Source organism: Triticum aestivum, chromosome 6A, assembly GCF_018294505.1.
Source record: "Triticum aestivum cultivar Chinese Spring chromosome 6A, IWGSC CS RefSeq v2.1, whole genome shotgun sequence".
Taxonomy (NCBI): Eukaryota; Viridiplantae; Streptophyta; class Magnoliopsida; order Poales; family Poaceae; genus Triticum; species Triticum aestivum.
This window is the reverse complement of record NC_057809.1, coordinates 583,023,103-583,039,280: the sequence shown is the minus strand read 5'-3', so window position 1 is coordinate 583,039,280 and position 16,178 is coordinate 583,023,103.

The window sequence follows — 16,178 nt, the reverse complement described above, 5'->3', positions numbered from 1 at the left end:
CCCCGACGCCTGACGCTGCCGCCTCCTCCGACCCTCCGAATCCGTCTGCTGCTTCCTAAGCTGCCGCTTTATCTTTATTTTATCTGCTTCAGTAGTCTTTGAAGAATTTGTTAATTCGCACAATTCCACCCGCGGGCTGTATTTTGAACTTCTGGTCGAAGATTCAGCCAAGGGCCTACGTTATGTAAATATATTTATCTGAGTTCTATCTTTTCTTGCTCATTGCTCTTTTGGCTTTTTTCCTTTGCCGCTTTCTCTTAGTTGCCTGCCTTGCCAATCGGACAGCCGCTCTGCGGATTGCCGCTGGATCAAATGCTTGGCTACTTTGGGAAAGCAAGTACTTAGCCATTTTTAAGAGTTTTTGAGCAAGTTGAATAGAAGGCAGCAATCCGACTATTCGAGAGTCGGTTTGTGAAAAAAAGGCTGGAAGCCGTCTTGAGCTATGTTTTATGCTTTGAGTCCTTAGCCATTTTTCATGCGAACGCCCATTCTACCTTACTTCTGCCCACTGTACAGTTGCTTCTGCGAGCTGCGACTTCTGACAGGAGACGGTTTAGGTGTTACACACTACTTGTCCGACTGCATGAAGCATTTCATAATGCAATGCGGCAAGTCCCCGGGCCGACTTGTCGAGCCCAGTGCCAAGCGGCATAACAAAGAGTAACATACTTGTAGGCATAATTTTTATCATACAGACAAAAGAGGGCAGTCCCCGAGCTCGTCTCGGGGGGCCCGAAGTCTTGGTACTTTAATACAAAAGGTAGCGTGGTACATACTGCATCAACTATAAAATCTTCGGAGGAGATTTGCATTCCATGGCCGCTCTGTCTCCTTGCCGGAGTCGTCCCTCTTGCATGCTCGGGGCTTCTGAGCGTCAATCAGGTAGTAGGAGTCGTTGCCCAGTACTTTGCTGATGATGAAAGGGCCTTCCCAAGGCGCCGACAGCTTGTGCTGGCCGGCTGTTCGCTGGATCAGCCGGAGCACAAGGTCGCCTTCTTGGAAAGATCTTGGCTTGACCTTCCTATTGTGGTATCGGCGCAGGCTCTGCTGGTAGATGCTGGACCGACTGAATGCCAATAGCCGGCCCTCTTCCAGCAGATCGATGTTGTCTTGTCGTGCTTCTTCTGCTTCCTCCTCGGTGTACATGGTGACTCGTGGGGAGTCAAACTCTATGTCCGTTGGGATTACGGCTTCGACACCGTAGACGGGGAAGAAAGGCGTGAAGCCGGTTGACTTGTTTGGAGTCGTGCGCAGACTCCAGAGGACGGCTGGTAGCTCGTCGAGCCAGCAGCCAACCGAGTGCTCCAGAGGCTCGATCAGCCGGGCTTTGATGCCGGACAGGATGAGGCCGTTTGCTCGCTCCACCTGGCCATTTGACTGTGGGTGGGCGACGGACGCTAGGTCCAGTTGGATGCCCTGTGTTGCGCAGAAACGGGCCAAGGTGCCTTTGGCAAAATTTGTGCCGTTGTCGGTGATGATGCTGTGTGGTATGCCGTACCGAATTGTAATATCGGAAATGAAAGTTACGGCAGTCAGACCATTCAGCTTCTTGATTGGCTTTGCTTCTATCCACTTGGTGAACTTGTCCACTGCGACGAGTAAGTGAGTTAAGCCGCCTCGTGCTGTCTTGAATGGTCCCACCATGTCTAGACCCCAAACTGCGAAAGGCCAGGCAATGGGGATGGTCTTGAGTGCAGAAGCCGGCTGGTGCGGCTTGGAGCTGAATTTCTGGCACCCTTTGCATTTTTGGACCAATTCCTTGGCCTCTTCTAAGGCAGTCGGCCAGAAGAAACCGTGTCGAAAGGCTTTTGCGACGAGTGCTCTTGAAGCCGCATGGTGGCTGCACTCGCCTTGATGGATGTTTTTGAGAATTTCGTGGCCTTGCTCTGGCTCTACGTAGCGCTGGTAGACACCAGTGACGCTGCGCCTGACTAGCTCTCTGTTGACTATGGTGTAGGCTGCTGCCTGGCATTGTACTTGCCGAGCTGAGGTCTACTCAGTCGGCAGCTCTTTGCTCACCAGGAATTTGAGGATGGGCTGGGCCCATGAGGGTGCTGCTATTTCTTCGACTACCAGAACTGCGACTTGGACGAGGGCGGTTGGGCTAGGAGGCGGCGGGTTGGAGTCAACAACCGTTTGCTGGGTTAATGAAGTCCCCAGGCCGACTGGCGCGGCCCTTGGGTCGAGTTCTGGAGTCTTCGAGTCCGCCGCCGCAGTCCTCGGGCCGGGTTTGACTGTGGCGGCTTTGGAGCCATCTGCCAAAATCCCCGTACCGTCTGCCGGGGCTCTGGAGTCGGATCCGACGTCTTCAGGAGAAGCCGACACAAAGATGGACTCTGATTCTGGTGAAGGCTTGGCAGATGGCTTGAGGAGGCGTTGAAGGGCGACGCCGGATGGTATTGCTTGGCGGGTAGAGCCGATTCGTGCCAAGGCGTCTGCTTGGTCGTTGTCGTTTCTTGGCACATGGAGGAACTCGCACCCTTTGAAATACCCGCTGAGTTGCTGCACGAGGAAACGGTAACTCGCCATGTTTGCGTCTTTCGCGTCCCAGTCGCCAGATGACTGCTGGACCACTAAGTCCGAGTCGCCATAGCACAAGATCCGGCGGATGCCAAGTTCTTTGGCAAGCCGGAGCCTGTGAATGAGCGCCTCGTACTCGGCAACGTTGTTGGAGGCGGCAAAATGGATTTGCAGTGCGTATTTGAGCTTGTCGCCTTTAGGAGAGGTGAGGACGACGCCGGCTCCCAAGCCGGCGCGCATCTTGGAGCCGTCGAAATGCATCCGCCAATGGGTGGAGTCAGGCGCTGGAGGTAGGTACTGGGTCTCGACCCAGTCGACGAGGAAGTCGGCCAGTGCTTGTGACTTGATAGCGGTGCGGGGCTGGTAGTGGATGGTGTAGGGAGCCAGCTCTATGGCTCACTTGGCCACTCGGCCAGAAGCATCTCGGCTACCAATGATCTCGGCGAGCGGGGCCGTGCAGACCATCGTGATTGGATGCTCTTGAAAGTAAGGCTTCAATTTCTTGGCAGTAAAGTGTACGCCATAGCACATCTTCTGGTAGTGGGGGTAGTTCTGCTTGGAGGTCGACAGTACTTCACTCAGGTAATATACCAGCCTCTGGATAGGTAGTGCCTTGCCTTCCTCCTTGCGTTCTACTACAATGACCGTGCTGACTACCCGGCTGGTGGTGGCGATGTACAGGAGCATAGGTTCCTTGGGAGTTGGAGCCGCCAGGACGGGTGGAGTAGTCAGCATCTTCTTCAACTGGAGAAAAGCTTCGTCCGCCTAATGGTTCCACTCGAAAAAAGTGGTCTTCTTCATGAGTTGGTATAAGGGGAGAGCTTTCTCGCCCAGCCGACTGATGAATCGGCTGATGGACGCCAAGTAGCCGGTGAACTTTTGCACATCCAGCAGTCGGCTGGGTACCTCCATTCTCTCAATGGCCTTGATCTTTACAGGGTTGCACTCTATGCCGCGTTCAGAGACCAGGAACCCAAGGAGCTGGCCGGCTGGTACCCCGAAGACACACTTCTCGGGATTGAGCTTGATCTGGAATCGACACAGGTTCTCAAAGGTCTCCTTGAGGTCTTCCAGCAGTGTTCCACGCTTTTCCGTCTTCACCACCATGTCGTCCACGTAGACGTGGGCGTTCCTGCCGAGATGCTTGAGGAGGCACTTCTGCATGTAATGCTGAAAGGTGGCGCCGTCATTCCTTAAGTCGAATGTCATGGTGAGGTAGCAGAAGGCTCCAAACGGCGTGATGAAGGCGGTCTTCAGTCTGTCAGCCGGGTTCAGCTTGATCTGGTGATATCCTGAGTATGCATCCAAAAAACTCAACAGCTCGCATCCGGCTGTGGAGTCTATCACCTGATCGATTCTTGGTAGAGCAAACGGGTCCTTGGGGCAGGCCTTGTTGAGGCTCGTGTAGTCAATACACATTCGCCACTGCTTGTTCTTCTTCAGTACCAGGACCGGATTTGCTAGCCATTCTGGAAAGAACACTTCCATAATGAAGCCGGCTGCTAGGAGTCGGGCTATCTCTTCTCCGACAACTTTTCTCTTCTCTTTTGATAGGTGGCGCAGGGGCTGCCTGACCGGCTTTGCATCAGATCGGACGTGTAACTTGTGCTCGGCGAATTCCGTCGGTACACATGGCATGTCTTTGGGGGACCACACGAAGATGTCCCGATTCTCACGGAGGAAATCGACGAGCTCGCCTTCCTATTTGCTGTCGAGGTTTGCGCCTACGACAGTGTACCTCTCTGGGTGCTCCAGATCCAAGGGTATCTTCTTTGTCTCTTTGGCCGGCTTGAACGAACCCTCAGCCTCCGACTCCTTTGGGTTGGGCGATACCTCTAGCTGCTTGCCGGCCATTGCCATAACTCGCTCAAGGAGCCGCTTCTCGGCCGCGATCACCAGGGACTCGGCTAGCCGACTGCTCTCAGCCGCACATGCAGACGACTTCCGGTAGTCGCCGGCTACAGTCAGAATTCCCCTGGAACTGGGCATCTTCATTTTGAGGTAGGCGTAGTGGGGGACCGCCATGAACTTGGCCAAGGCGGGTCGGCCGAGTAGCGCATGGTAAGGGCTCTCAAGGTCCACCACCTCAAACCAAACCGACTCTCGGCGGAAGTGATCTTTGTCTCCGAAGAGGACGTCCATCAAAATCTTGCCGATTGGTGAGTAGGATAGCCCAGGAACAATGCCGTGGAACACAGTCCGGCTGTTCTGAAGCTGTCTTTGCTTGATTCCTAACTTCTCCATGGTGTCCTTGTACAGGATATTGATGCTGCTGCCTCCGTCTATCAGAACTCGCTAGAAACGCGCGGCTCGTCTATCCGTAGCAAAGGTGGCGTCCAAGACCAAGGCATAGGAGCCCGGACTCGGCATCACCTCTGGGTGGTGAGCCCTGCTCCAGCTAATGGGCTTCTCGGACCAATGCATGAACTCTGGCGTCTCTGATGCTACTGCATTCACCTCTTGTCGCTGCAGCCGCCTGCTGCGTCGATCATCGGCCATACTGGTAAACACCACGTAGGCTCCGTGTTCTTCAAGGTATTCGTCTTGTACTGCGCCAACTGGCCTAGCAGTTGGCTGCTGGGGCGGAGGCGGAGGCGGCTGCCCAGCAGGTGGGGGAGGCAGGAGGCTGTCTCCCTTGGCGATCCTGGTTAGCCGGTGGCACTTCCGGGTGGTGTGATTCGACGGCTTTGCGCCGCTATGGAACTTGCAAGGTCCATCCAAAGTCTGCTCATAGGAGAAGGCCGGTAACCAGTTGGGCTTGCCGCCTTTCTGCCGCTTGGGCGGAGGCTGTCCATCCGGCTGCTGGGCTTCAACGGTCGCGACCTGCCGACTACTGGAAGCCGGCTGCAAGGCCTTGCGCTTGTGGTCGCCCTGCTATTGTCGCTGGTTGGCGTCTCCGGCCGGAGTTCTTGGAGCTTGAGGGGCCACTTTGCCAGTTGTGCTGATTTGAATTTCCGCCTTCATGGAGGAGTCGGTCGTGGCGTACTTGTCCGCTATGATCAGCAGCTCATCGAGGGTTTCGGGCTCGTCATAGAGGAGCTTGTGCTTGAGGAGGGTGCCTTCTCTGCACCCGGCTGTGAAGTACTCGATGGTCTGCACCTCGTGCACGCCCTCGTAGGAGTTCCGAAGCTCGGCCCAACGCGTGAGGTAGTCGCGAGTCGACTCGTCGGGACCTTGCATGCACAAGGAGAGCTGACGAGGCTTGGGAGGACGCTTGTACGTGCTGGTGAAGTTGCGGACGAACGCTTCGGTGAAGTTGACCCAGCTATTGATGCTGTGGGGCTTCAGGCTGTTCAGCCATGTCCGGGCCGTGCCCTGGAGCATGAGCGGAACGTATTTTACGGTGACACGCTTGTTGCCGTTTGCTATGTTGACAGCCATGGAGTAGTCGACCAGCCAGTCTTCCGGCTTCACGGAGCCGGTATACTTGGGCGTGTCCCTTGGGAGCGTGAACCCTCTGGGAAAGGGCTCGTCTCGAATGCGGGGTCCGAAACAAGGCGGACCCAACTCGTCTTCTTCTTCTAGCGCTAGGGATCGGTGAAGTCGGTCGATCCGGTGGCGGGCGTCATTTTCTCCGACTCCCTCTCGGCGGCCAAGCCGATCGCCGAGAGTCGGATGGTCAATAGGCGGTGGGAAGACTCGCCTCTCCTTGCGAGGAGGAGGAGGCGGACAGTCGTCCCGTCGTTCCACTGCTCTCGGGAGGCCGTCTCGGTCGCGCTCTATGGTAATGTGAGTCCAACTGTGGCTGACAGCCAGATCCTTGTCTTTTCTTCCTCGGGCACCGCCAGTCGGCGTCCGAGACGTCACGCCTTGATCTCGGCGAAGGTCGTCGTTTTGCCGCTGCGGCGCCTCCGTGTGGCAGCCGGCCTCGTTCTGCATGGCAGCCGCGTCGAGGATCCGCTGGACTCGCTCCATCATCAGGCGGCGTTCTTCGCCCTCGAAATTGTCTAGCTCGTCCGCCGCTGCCTGGGCGGCTCGGATGTTCTCTGCTGGCGTAGCGTACACAGGGCGGCTGGCCCCAAACAGGTTGGCGATGGCTACGCCGTGCTGCTGGACCGCGCCAAGGTGGCTGGGCCCTGCCGAAGCCGGCAAGCCGCCAACGGCGCGATACATCTCCCGCTGGTTGGCCTCTGACAAGCGTCTCATGCTGGCCAGCTTCTTCGCGCCTTCAACGAGCTGAAGGCGGCGCGCCTCCAGTGTCTCTGCGTCAGCGTCTTCTGGAATGGGCGCAATTAGGTCTTGTAGCACCGCGCCGAGTGAGTCGTGCGCTCCTCCGCCAGGGAGCTCGTCATGACTGATGACGAGCACCTCGGTGACGGTGCTTCCGTCGCTCCCCGCGCGAGGGAGAGGTTCGTCGTAGACCACCACATTAGTGGGGAATGCGTCGAGCGACGCGGTGTCGGAGTTGACTAGCATCGGGTCGGTGGAGCCTACAGACTCCAAGTCTACGGCAGGCTCGCCGGAAACATGGAGTTGATCGAGGAGGCCCGCGAGGAGGCTCTCGGAGCCGCCCGTGCCTGCGTTGGATGCAGGTTCGTCGGAGAGGCGAACCTCGCCAACAAGTTCGGCCAGGCAGCTGGCTGCGCAGGCGATCTCAACACCGTGCAACGCGTCAGCGCAAACTCCGTCTAGTGTCCCTGGCTGGCTGCGCTCACCAGGGAGGAAAAGGGTTCCCGTACAGAACAGGTATCCGGACGGTGGTGCACCATGCCCCACGGTGGGCGCCAAATGTCGGAGGTTGGGTGCGACATATGCCAAAGGATGGCTTATCATGGTGGGGGCGAGTAGAACGTCGCCGGTGCCTGGAAACGGGATGAGGTGAAGACATGCACGCCGGCGAATCTTACCCAGCTTCAGGGCTCTCCGGGGAGATAATACCCCTACTGCTGCTCTGCGGGGTCTCCGCATGATCACTATGGCAAAGTGTTTACACGGTTGCTCCTTGAGCTGTTTCCTGGAGGTGGGAGAGGGCAAGGCTAGCTCTCTCCCTCCTATATGATCTGGTCTAGAGCTAATGGGTTCCAACCCTTTGCATGGGTGCCCTGGGGGGTTTATATAGGCCTACCCCAGGGGTACAATGGTAATCCGGCTGGACGTGGGCCCAGCCATCAGCGCCTCTGGCCTCCGTCTTCCCCGCCGACTGCTGGGGCCCGCCGACTGGCCTGGTACGGAGCCGACAGGCCGCGTCCGCCGTGGGCGGGTCTTGCCGGCTGCTGATTACTATAGCCGTGCTTCTGATGACGCGGGCTCGATCATGGGGTCATGGCAACAGCCCCGCCGCCTGGCGGGCGATCACTATTGCCACTCTCCATCACATCTTGATTAATGGCGCGTGGGCCACGGGGGAGGGCTCGGCCGACTTTCCGGGGCCGGCTCCCGACGGGTCCGACTGGTGGTCCTCTTGCCGTCTCCTGGGGTCTCACTGACTAGTGGGCCCGCTGCCCCTGGGCCGTACAGACAAGCCGTCGTGGGTGCAGGATTCGGTCCTGCGGTGCTGATGTCAGGGCCGTCATGGCAACAATGCCACGCCGCACGGAGATCTTCCGGGTACGGCGTGCTGTGGCCATGCCTGCCCTTGGTAAGGGGCGGGAGTGGGCTTCACTGTAGCCAGTCCCCTGCCCCGTCCCACTTGATGAGGTCATGGGGTTTGTTGGAGTCGTAGGCCGACCCCCAAAGCCGGCTTCTCTGGAAGTCGCCAGTCTAGAGTCGTCTTACCCTGAAGTCGTCCCTGGGACTCGGCCGCGAGTGGGAAGTCGGCCGTCTTGCCGTCGACTCCTTAGAAGGCGGCTCTTCGCCCTGGGGTCTTAAGGGGCGCAGCCTGCCCTGATGTCTTGAAAGGTTCTGGGCCTCGGGTTGGCCTACCCGTGGCCCATTACTCCGACACAGCATGTTGGAAAGATCCTGGTATATATGGCTAATTGGATGTGAGTTTTCATGAACTATTACTGTTGACATTACCCTTGAGGTAAAACATTGGGAGGGAAAACTATAGGCCCCTATCTTTCTTTGTGTCCGATTAAAACTCCATACCCATAAGTATTGCATGAGTGTCAGCAATTGTGAAAGACTATATGATAGTTGAGTCTGTGGACTTGCTGAAAAGCTTTTATATATTGACTCTTTCCAATGTTATGATAAATTGCAATTGCTCCAATGACTGAGATTATAGTTTGTTAGTTCTCAATGAGTTTACTCTTCATACTTAAGATTGTGATTGAATTATCACTCTAGCATAAGAAATCATATGACAAGAATTATATAAGTTGTTGTTCTAAGAATGATCATGATGCCCTCATGTCCGTATTTTATTTTTTATCGACACATCTATCTCTAAACATGTGGACATATTTTTCGATTTCGGCTTTTCGCTTGAGGTCAAGTGAGGTCTAAGCTTGGGGGAGTTGATACGCCCATTTTGCATCATGCTTTTATATCGATATTTATTGCATTATGGGTTGTTATTATACATTATGTCACAATACTATGCATATTCTCTCTTATTTTACAAGGTTTACATAAAGAGGGAGAATGCGGACAGCTGGGATTCTGGCCTGGAAAAGGAGCAAATATTAGAGACCTATTCTGCACAGCTCCAAAAGTCCTGAAACTCCATGGAAGACGTTTTCCAAATATATAAAAAATACTAAGAGCAAGAACTTCACCAGGGGGGCCACACCCTGCCCACGAGGGTGGGGGGCGCGCCCCCTACCTCGTGGGCCCCCTAGTGGCCCTCCAGTGACCATCTTCTGCTATATGAAGTCTTTCGATGGAAAACAAATTAAGAATCCATCTTCTCGGACGAAACTCCGCCGCCATGAGGCGGAACCTTGGCGGAACCAATCTAGGGTTCTGGCGGAGCTATTCTGCCGGGGAAACTTCCCTCCCGGAGGGGGAAATCATCGCCATCGTCATCACCAACGCTCCTCTCATCGGGAGAGGGCAATCTCCATCAACATCTTCATCAGCACCATCTCCTCTCAAAACCCTAGTTCATCTCTTGTATCCAATTCTTGTCTCCAAGTCCGGGATTGGTGCTAGTAGGTTGCCAGTACTGTTAATTACTCCGTGTAGTTGATGCTAGTTGGTTTAATTGGTGGAAGATCATATGTTCAGATCCTATATGCATATTAATACCCCTCTGATTATGAACATGTTTATGCTTTGTGAGTAGTTACTTTTGTTCCCGAGGACATGTGAGAAGTCTTGCTATTAGTAGTCATGTGAATTTGGTATTCGTTCGATATTTTGATGAGATGTATGTTGTCTCTCCTCTAGTGGTGTTATGTGAACATCGACTACATGACACTTCACCATTATTTGGGCCTAGAGGAAGGCATTGGGAAGTAATAAGTAGATGATGGGTTGCTAGAGTGACAGAAGCTTAAACCCTAGTTTATGCGTTGCTTCATAAGGGGCTGATTTGGATCCATATGTTTCATGCTATGGTTAGGTTTACCTTAATACTTTTGTTGTAGTTGCGGATGCTTGCAATATAGGTTAATCATAAGTGGGATGCTTGTCCAAGTAAGGGCAGTACCCAAGCACCGGTCCATCCACATACCAAATTATCAAAGTACCGAACGCGAATCATATGAACGTGATGAAAACTAGCTTGACGATATTCCCATGTGTCCTCGGGAGCGCTTTTCTCTATATAAGAGTTTGTCTAGGCTTGTCCTTTGCTACAAAAAGGATTGGGCCCCCTTGCTGCACTTTATTTACTTTTGTTAGTTGTTGCTCGTTACAAACTATCCTATCACAAAACTATCTGTTACCACTTATTTTAGTACCTGCGGAGAATACCTTGTTGGAAACCGCTTATCATTTCTTTCTGCTCCTCGTTGGGTTCGACACTCTTACTTATCCAAAGGACTATGATAGACCCCCTATACTTGTGGGTCATCAAATAACACTATGGCAATTTTGCTGAAAACAGCGTCAGTCCAGGTTTGTTCCATTCAAATCATGCAAGTTAGAGTCCAAAACAAGGGCAAAAGTGTTTGGAAAAGTAGATACGATAGAGACATATCACGAATTCATAAATTCTTTAACACTAGTCTCAAAATCAGAGGGCATATTATTTAATTTCCATAAGAGTTGTTGTAGGAATTACCACAATTATTAGAGGAATTACTAGGAAACGGTCTAGAATTGAATTTCCCTCTATATATGCGTTGTTACCAAAATTGTTCATACCAACAAAATTCACATCCATAGATTCATTATTATTATCAATCAAAGTGGACAAAGGCATATCATTAGGATCAAAAGAAGCACTCTTATTAGCAAAAAAATTCATAAGTTCATCCATCTTTCCACTCAAAACATTAATCTCTTCTATCGCATGAACTTTTTTATTAGTAGATCTTTCGGTGTGCCAATGAGAATAATTAACCATAATATTATCTAGGAGTTTAGTAGCTTCTCCTAAAGTGATTTCTATGAAAGTGACTCCCGCGGCTGAATCTAAAAGATTTCTAGAAGCAAAATTCAATCCAGCATAAAAATTCTGTATAATCATCCATAAATTCAAACCATGTGTAGGCAATTATGTATCATCAATTTCATCCTCTCCCAAGCTTGTGCAACATGCTCATGATCAAATTGCTTAAAGTTCATAATATCATTTCTAAGAGAGATGATCTTAGCAGGAGGAAAATACTTAGAGATAAAAGCATCTTTGCACTTATTCCATGAATCAATACTATTTTTAGGCAAAGAAGAGAACCAAGTTTTAGCACGATCTCTAAGCGAAAACGAAAATAGCGTCAATTTAACAATATCATTATCCACATCTTTCTTCTTTTGCATATCACATAAATCAACAAAGCTGTTTAGATGGGTAGCAGCATCTTCACTAGGAAGGCTAGCAAATTGATCTTTCATGATAAGATTCAGCAAAGCAGTATTAATTTCACAAGATTCAACATCGGTAAGAGGAGCAATCAGAGTGCTAAGAAAATCATTATTGTTGGTATTGGAAAATTCCATAATTTAGTATTATCTTGTGCCATCGTGACAAACAATCACACAAGAGGCAAGCAAAAAGAGACACAAAAAAGGGCAAACGGAAAAGAGGCAAATAAAACGGCAAGGTGAAGTGGGGGAGAGGAAAACAAGAGGCAAATGGAAAATAATGTAATGCGAGGGATAAGAGTTTGTGATGGGTACTTGGTATGTCTTGACTTGGCGTAGATCTCCCCGGCAACGGCACCAGAAATCCTTCTTTCTACCTCTTGAGCATGCTTTGGTTCTCCCTTGAAGAGGAAAGAGTGATGCAACAAAGTATCGTAAGTATTTCCCTCAGTTTTTGAGAACCAAGGTATAAATCCAGTAGGAGACTACACGCAAGTCACCTAGTACATGCACAAAGAAACAAGAACCTCGCAACCAACGCAATAAAGGGGTTGTCAATCCCTTCACGGTTACTTACGAAAGCGAGATCTGGTAGAGATAATAAGACAAATATTTTTGGTATTTTTGTTGTATAGATTGAAATGTAAAGATTGCAAAATAAATAGTAAACTAGAATTGTAGATCGGAAACTTATATGATGTAAAGTAGACCCGGGGGCCATAGGTTTCACTAGTGGCTTCTCTCAAGATAGCATATATTACGGTGGGTGAACAAATTACTGCCGAGCAATTGATAAAAAATCGCATAGTTATGATGATATCTATGCATGATCATGAACATAGGCATCGCGTCTGTGTCAATTAGACCGAAACGATTCTGCATCTACTACTATTACTCCACACATCGACCGCTATCCAGCATGCATCTAGAGTATTAAGTTCAAAAGAACAGAGTAACGCATTAGGCAAGATGACATGATGTAGAGGGATAAACTCAAGCAATATGATATAAACCCCATATTTTTATCCTCGATGGCAACAATACAATACGTGCCTTGATGCCTCTACTGTCACTGGGAAAGGACACCTCAGGATTGAACCCAAAGCTAAGCACTTCTCCCATTGCAAGAAAGATCAATCTAGTAGGCCAAACCAAACTGATAATTCGAAGAGACTTGCAAAGATAACCAATCATACATAAAAGAATTCAGAGAAGATTCAAATATTGTTCATAAATAAACTTGATCATAAACCCACAATTCATCGGATCTCGGCAAACACATCGCAAAAAGAATTACATCGAATAGATCTCCAAGAACATCGAGGAGAACTTTGTATTGAGATCCAAAGAGAGAGAAGAAGCCATCTAGTTAATAACTATGGACCCTAAGATCTATGGTAAACTACTCACACATCATCGGAGAGGCTATGGTGTTGATGTAGAAGCCCTCCGTGATCGAATCCCCCTCCGGCAGATCACCAGAAAAGGTCCCCAGATGGGATCTCACGGGTACATAAAGTTACTGATACGTCTCCAACGTATCTATAATTTTTGATTGTTCCATGCTATATTATATCCTGTTTTGGACAGTATTGGGCTTTATTATACACTTTTATATTATTTTTGGGACTAACCTATTAACCGGAGGCCCAACCCAGAATTGCTTTTTTTGTGCCTATTTCAGAGTTTCGCAGAAAAAGAATATCAAACGGAGTCCAAACGGAATGAAACCTTCGGGAACGTGATTTTTGGAATGAACATGATCTAGAGGATTTGGACCCTACATCAAGAAATCAACCAGGAAGGCATGAGGTAGGGGGCATGCCTACCCCCCAGGCGTGCCCTTCACCCTCGTGGGGCCCACGTTGCTCCACCGACGTACTCCTTCCTTGTATATATACCTACGTACCCCCAAACTACCAGATACGGAGCCAAAACCCTAATTCCACCGCCGTAACTTTCGGTATCCACGAAATCCCATCTTGGGGCCTTTTCCAAAGCTCCGCCAGAGGGGGTATCGATCACGGAGGGCTTCCACATCAACACCATAGCCTCTCCGATGAAGTGTGAGTAGTTTACTTCAGACCTACGGGTCCATAGTTATTAGCTAGATGGCGTCTTCTCTCTTTTTGGATCTCGACACAAAGTTCCCCCCTCTCTTGTGGAGATCTATTCGATGTAACTTCTTTTGTGGTGTGTTTGTTGAGACCGATGAATTGTGGGTTTATGATCAAGTTTATCTATGAACAATATTTGAATCTTCTCTGAATTCTTTTATGTATGATTGGTTATCTTTGCAAGTCTCTTCGAATTATCAGTTTGGTTTGGCCTACTAGATTGATCTTTCTTGCAATGGGAGAAGTGCTTAGCTTTGGGTTCAATCTTGCGGTGTCCTTTCCCAGTGACAGTAGGGGCAGCAAGGCACATATTGTATTGTTTCCATCGAGGATAACAAGATGGGGTTTATATCATATTGCACGAGTTTATCCCTCTACATCATGTCATCTTGCTTAAAGCATCACTCTGTTCTCTTGAACTTAATACTCTAGATGCATGCTGGATAGCGATCGATGTGTGGAGTAATAGTAGTAGATGCAGGCAGGAGTCGGTCTACTTGTCTCGGACGTGATGCCTATATACATGATCATACCTAGATATTCTCATAGCTATGCTCAATTCTGTCAATTGCTCAACAATAATTTGTTCACCCACCGTAATACTTATGCTCTCGAGAGAAGCCTCTAGTGAAACCTATGGCCCCCGGGTCTATTTTCCATCATATTGATCTTCCAATACTTAGTTATTTCCTTTGCCATTTATTTTACTTGCATCTTTATTTCTCTTTATCATAAATACAAAAAAAAATTATCTTATCATATCTATCAGATCTCACTCTCGTAGGTGACCGTGAAGGGATTGACAACCACTTTATCGCGTTGGTTGCGAGGAGTTTATTTGTTTGTGTAGGTGCGAGGGACTCGTGCATGGCCTCCTACTGGATTGATATCTTGGTTCTCAAAAACCGAGGGAAATACTTACGCTGCTCTGCTGTATCACCCTTTCCTCTTCAAGGGAAAAGCAACGCAGTGCTCAAGAGGTAGCAAGAAGGATTTCTGGCACTGTTGCCGGGGAGTCTACGCAAAAGTCAATATACCAAGTACCCATCATAGACCCTTATCTCCCGCATTACATTATTTGCCATTTGCCTCTCATTTTCCTCTCCCCCACTTCACCCTTGCCGTTTTATTCGCGCTCTCTCTCTCTCCATCCTCCCTCTCTTTCTCTATTAGCCTCTTTTGGCCCGTTTCTTGTTTTCTCGTGTGTTGGTTTGCTTGCTTGTTGTTATGGCTAGTCCCCTATCTTCTCCGTTGTCTCCCGAAAATGAAGTTCTTAATTTTACGCAAAGGGAAGGAGAAAACCTAAAAGACGCTTGGTATAGAATTTGCAATGCTCAAAATAGATCTACCAGCAAGCAATCTACTTCTATTCTTCTTCGCAATTTTTATGTACGTGCTATTCTTTGGCACAGATATGTCCTTGATACCATTGCCGGAGGGAACTTCTTGGGTAGCCACACTTTTGATTCCTATAATGCTATGATAGATTTGTTTGGCTCACCCCCTCTTTTGGTTAATGGAACTATGTTAACTTTGGAGCATGTAATGCAAAAACTTGAAATTATTGAAAATAAAGTTGCTACCGTAGAGTTAATTGAAAATTTCTATAAAAAGATCCACAACCAAATTACTCAATATGGATCTAAAGTAGGAGTCACTTTGAAAAATATTAAGGAGAAGGAACCCATATTTAATGAAAGAATAAATCATGATTCCACTAGAATCGATAAACTTGAGGGTATCATTACCAACTTGGGAACCGCTTTTTCTTCCGTAAAGAATACCCCAAGTCCTCCAACTAAAATTTCCAAGCTTATGTATGTTCCTAAAAATAAGGGTGAATCCTCTAGCAAAGAAACCGCGGATCTCAAATCTATAAGTATTCATCCTAATCTTTTTACTATCATTAAGGAACCATTTGCTACTAATGATTTTTTCAATTTTGTTCCTAGAAGTTTGATTATTGATAAAAGGAAAGAAACTCCTAAAGGTGATAGATGTCTCATTAAAGAATTGCCAACTAAAGATACCTAGATCTATCTTCGCTTTTATGCCTAGCTAAGGGCGTTAAACGATATCGCTTGTTGGGAGGCAACCCAATTTTATTTTTATTCCTTGATTTTTGCTCCTGTTTAGTAATAAATAATTTATCTATCCTCTGTTTTGCTTGTGTTTTTTGTGTTTAGTTAGTGTTTGTGCCAAGTAGAACCGTTGGGAAGACTTGGGGAAAGTCTTTTTAATCTTGCTGTAAAAAACAGAAACTTTAGCGCTCACGAGAACTGCTGCTATTTTTATTTGGAAAGTGATATTTAGTTAATTATTTTTGAAGATGATTAATAGATAAATTCCTCACGTCCAGCAATTTATTTTAGAATTTTTGGGGTTTCAGATCTTGCGTTAGCTACAGATTACTACAGACTGTTCTGTTTTTGACAGATTCTGTTTTTCGTGTGTTGTTTGCTTATTTTAATGAATCTATGGCTAGTAAAATAGTTTATAAACCATAGGGAAGTTGGAATACAGTAGGTTTAACACCAATATAAATAATTAATGAGTTCATTACAATACCTTGAAGTGGTGTTTTGTTTTCTTTCGCTAACGGAGCTCATGAGATTTTCTACTTTAAGTTTTGTGTTGTGAAGTTTTCAAGTTTTGGGTAAAAGATTTGATGGATTATGGACCAAG